This window comes from Cryptomeria japonica, chromosome 2 (genome assembly GCF_030272615.1).
Source record: "Cryptomeria japonica chromosome 2, Sugi_1.0, whole genome shotgun sequence".
NCBI lineage: Eukaryota > Viridiplantae > Streptophyta > Pinopsida > Cupressales > Cupressaceae > Cryptomeria > Cryptomeria japonica.
Window position 1 is genome coordinate 581,401,966 of NC_081406.1, and position 5,132 is coordinate 581,407,097.

The following is a 5,132-nucleotide window of genomic DNA, read 5'->3' on the forward strand; positions in this document are numbered from 1 at the left end:
TTGGGTTGGCCAAAAAGTTGTATAACACGAAGAATACCACCGGACCAATACAATCTTCAGTAACATGCACCACAATCAATGCGGACTACCAAAATGCATAGAACACGATCGAAGAACGTCAACAAGCAACATAAATTCTTCTACAACAACTGCAACAACTTGGATAACTAGAATCATCATCATTTCCCTCCTGGAGCTCAAGAACGCCAATGACAAATTGAAAGATACTCTTGTGAACTTTTAAATCATGAACCACGAGATCTAAGGACACACATGAATGTCCCAAACACTCTCCAAAATCTGTGCAATATGAAGAATCAATTCTAAAGAAATACAAACCTGAAATCACAACTTGGCAATATAGAACCAAGAAAAAAACCAATCATCACACTGGATCACATAACTCGATCAAATCACCTTTCGGAACACTAAAACTCATACTGAATCATCTAGAGATAAGTATCTCAAAACCCATTAATCCACATCAGCATATCTGCAACCACACCAACTCTCTACAACACTGAAGCACAAGAAACACAATAATATGTTGACATCAATGACAACAACACATTCCAACGACTCTAATATCCAACAATGAGAGGTATTTGGTCCCATATGGTAGATATGCATTGTGCTCCATGATGACATTATAAGAATAGATCTCTAGCATCATGTCTTAGTGTAGTTTGAGTAGCAACTGAAGTATGTATTATTCCTTTCCTAATGGTATTGACTTCATTCTTGCATTCTTAAATGTTGTGTTTTCTTGATGCAACCATAACCGGTAAAACCCTCAAAAGAGAATTGATCGGCTTATGCAGCAAGAGTAACACAATGAAAGCAACAAGAACACATAGCAAAATCACATAAACGGATCATATTATTGTCTTAGAACCTCTGGCAACCAACCAGTTATCATCATACAATCATCATAGAACATCTGGTAAATAACCAGTTACATGCAGGCACAAGTCAGATACAATCCAATCAAGACTCTCAGAATCAACTGGATCACTAATCACCAATCTCAATCCTTATTCTGATTTTCTACTCCTCCTCCCTTCAAATAATTGCATAATACCTAATATACACCCTCAAAAACATATCTGGATCAGCCACAAAAGATTACATTTACCAATGCAAGAAAATGAAATGTGTAACTAGGTCGGCCCTAAGAATGAAAAAAATTCTTCCGAAAAATAACAACCTAATGGCATTGCATGAAGATTGCATTGATGAAGTATAGTGTTGTCATTGATGTCAATAGTAACTAGTAATGAACTTGTATTGCAACCAGGAATGATGCAGCAAAGCAACCGGTAGTAAAGAAATGAAGGCAACCAGTATTATTATTGAAGCAAAGACATCAAATTGGTAACCCTAACCGATGGAGTTTGGAGAATCGATTGTTATGATCTTTGACAAAATGATGATTGGAGATGAAGATGATATATGCATGTTGCACGTGATGAGTTTCAAAGTGGATTTGGCGCATAGACATAACCGTTTATCTTGGAAATGATCAATTGCATAGTATGAAATGATAAGCGCGTGATGAGCTACAACATCCAATGTGCGGTGATCTAGAAGCGGTTGAAGTTGTCTAGAACAATGTGTAGTTGATTGCTATGTAATCTAACAGTCAAGATGGAACCGATATATTTGTAATCTCTATGAGATTTGTAGGGTTTGCGATGTGTTACCGACCTATTGTATTTATTTTTAAGGTCAATGAGTTGTTTGTAATTGTGTTGGCAAATTTGGTTAAATATGATTGTTGTCGAACCAGAAGGTGTGTCAGTAGAATGTTGTGAAGTCGGATAGGAGCAGAAAAGGATTTGATTAAGCAAGGAAGTGCAATTACCAGATCAGTCAAGAACCTTTTGTTTTCTAACCATTACAACAGTTAAATCCCTTAACCAAGTAAGCTTTAATAGGCTTCTTGTTGAAATACTCTAACAAGGTGATCCATTAGCTTGGATTTGAAATCCTCCACTGAGGTTACCTCTAACAAGATATTACATTTAACAGGGTATTAAAGTCAATCCCTTAACCAGGTGTTCCTTAATCGGATCTGTTCTTAATAGGACATTATTATAAAAGCTTCTAACAAGGCTTGGCTCCTAACAGGGTGAACTTTAGAAGAGTTTAGAATACTTGTGGGTGTTCATTCCCACCGTGGTTTTTCCCATTTTGGTTTCCACGTGAAAAATCATTGTGTCAAATGGTGAATGATTTTGTGGATGTGTTTTTTATATGGTTCATATGAATGAATGGTAAATCCACTCAAATATGTTTAGATGACCGGAAATGATCTGAAATGAGCTATTACTAATTTTAGTAAAGTGGTTTAATATTTTGGTTAAATGGTATTTAAGTTTCAGATCTGTCACATTGTATTATTGATGTTTTGGTCAATCGGTAAAGTTTGACAGTGCAGTTGTAGTTTTTGATATAGTGACTAAACTGATTAGTTTAGTGATTGGATTCTAAGTTGAAAGTTTGTTTGGTGAAAGTTTAGTTTAATTTCTATCTACTAATTCACCCCCCCCACTCTCAGTAGTTGATCAGATCCTTATAGTTTCATCATATTATCAACTAGTATCAAAGCATCTCAGGTCCTCTTGAGTTTAAGCCTAATAGCTTGAGGAAAAGATCTAGGAGAACATGATGAAGAAAGAAGGTTTGAAGTTCAATAGAGAAAACTGTAGAATCTGGAGTGATAGGATGAAGATCTATATCAAGTGCGTAGAAAGTCAATATTGGGAATATGTTACTAAATATAACTTTCCTAGTGGGATTCTGACAGATGATCAAAAAAAGGAGTAATAGGAGTGTTACAAGCTAGGGTTGTCGTTGCACCAAAGAATTGACCTGTCAATGCCCGATACAACCACTAGACTTATAGAATCCATGGGAGGCTATTAAACCATGTTGTGAATCCCCATGAGGTATGCTTGCCCACTGCCAACAATCCCCCTCCAAGCGTCATGTGCCACGGTATGCATGGTTCAAACCTATGACCAAGCTCTGTTACCACTTGTTACAAGATCAAGCATTGGAGGCCATCATCAGTTCCTTGTCCGATTCAGAATATGTTGATGTTCATGGATTGGAGATTGCATATGAAGTATGAAAGAAACTAGAAGAAATCTATAGCGGTGATGAGCATGTTAATCTAGCCAAGGAAGAGAGTCTAAGAGGAAAATTTGATGACATAAGAATGGTTGAAGGTGAAAACATTCAACAGTATGGTCAAAGGATCAAGGGGATAGTCAGAGAAATCAAAAGTGTTGGAGGTATAGTGGAGGATACCACTATGGTTAGCAAGGTGTTGAGAACCCTTCTACCAGTTCATGCTATCTAAGTTACAGCCATTCAAGAACTCAAATCTATTGATAAAACTAAGGTAAATCTTGACTCTATCATTGGTAAATTGACTGCATTTGAATTAAATGGTTTTGATGGAAGTGTTTAGAGATCATAATCTTCATTTAAAGCTTTGGTCTCAACCCTACCGGTAAGGAAAAGAAGAGAAGTGGGTTACAGTCATGAGTCTAGATCTAGCAGAGAGGTAGATGATGAAGATAGTCTAATTGAACTTGAAGCATTGTTGTCCAAGGGGTTACCCAGAGGTACCGGTAAGTGCAAAGGTAAATTGCCACTGAAGTGTTTTGCATGTTACCGGATTGGACATATTGATGCTAACTATCCAAATGGAGATAGTGAGGAAAAACGTGAGAAGTATAGGAAGTATAAAGGTAAAGGTAAAATAAATTTTCTCATTGCAGTGGATGGAGGAATTATAGACGAAGAATCTGAGGAAGATTCAAATGAGGATATTGTCTTTGTTGCTATTAAAGAAGAGATATTAAATCAGAAGGCATTGGTCTCTCACATGGATAGTTCAGATGACTAGATTATACACAGTGGTTGTTCACACCACATGACCAGTGACCGAACTAAGTTTCTTACATTGAAAGAGTTTGATGGAGGTGTTGTGAGATTTGGGAATGACTCACCCTGCATGGTGAAAGGAAAAGGGTCCATCTCCCTAAATGGTAAGAGTAGTACAGATGATGTATGTTGGGTTGAAGGCTTGAAACACAATCTTTTGAGTGTTGCCCAACTCAATGACAAATGTTACCCGTTGGAATTCAAGAATGGAGTCTACAAGATTTATGGAAGCAAAGGTGAATTGATTGCAACCGGCAAGCAAACCAGAGGTAACTTATTTCACTTAAACTCTAAAGTCAATAGTTATTTGATTGCAAAAGTAGAAGATAGTTGGCTTTGGCATAGGAGGTTTTTCCATGTGAATTTTGATAACATTGTAAGAGTCAACAAGTAAAAATTAGTAAGAGGTTTACCACAGTTGGACAAACTGGTGAATGCTTTGTACAAGGAATGTCAGTTAGGGAAAATGACATCCTCAACCTTCAAGAGAAAATCTTTCTCAGCTGAATATTTGCTAGGTTTGGTTCATACTGACCTATGTGGACCAATGAGGACTAGGAGTATTCAAGGTGATCGGTACTTCATGATATTTACTGATGATTTCTCAAGGATGATGTGGGTCACATTCTTGAAAGACAAGATAGAAGCATTTAGCAAGTTTAAGGCATTCAAAGCCTTAGTTGAAAATGAAAGTGGAAGAAATCTTAAGTGCTTAAGAACTGGTCAAGGTGGTGAATTTACTTCAGAGGAATTCACTAGATACTATGAAAACAATGGAATTAAGAGGCATCTTTATGCACCTAGAACACCACAGCACAATGGTATTGCAAAAAGGAACAACTAGTCAATAGTTGAAGCTCCTAGGACTATGCTAATTCAAGGAGGTGTAGCTAAGACATTATGGAGAGAAGTTGTTTGTACAGTTGTTTATACAATGAACTAGATACTGGTTAAAAGAGGTAAGGACAAAATACCCTATGAGTAACGGTATGGTAGATCACCAAATGTCAATTACTTCAAAAAATTTGGTAATAGATGTTTTATCAAAAGAGGTGATTATATTGGTAAGTTTGATGCCAAAAGTGATGAAGGCATGTTTCTTGGTTACTGCACCAAGAGCAAAGCTTATAACTGTTACAACAACCGAACTAAGAAGATCATTGAAAGTGTTAATG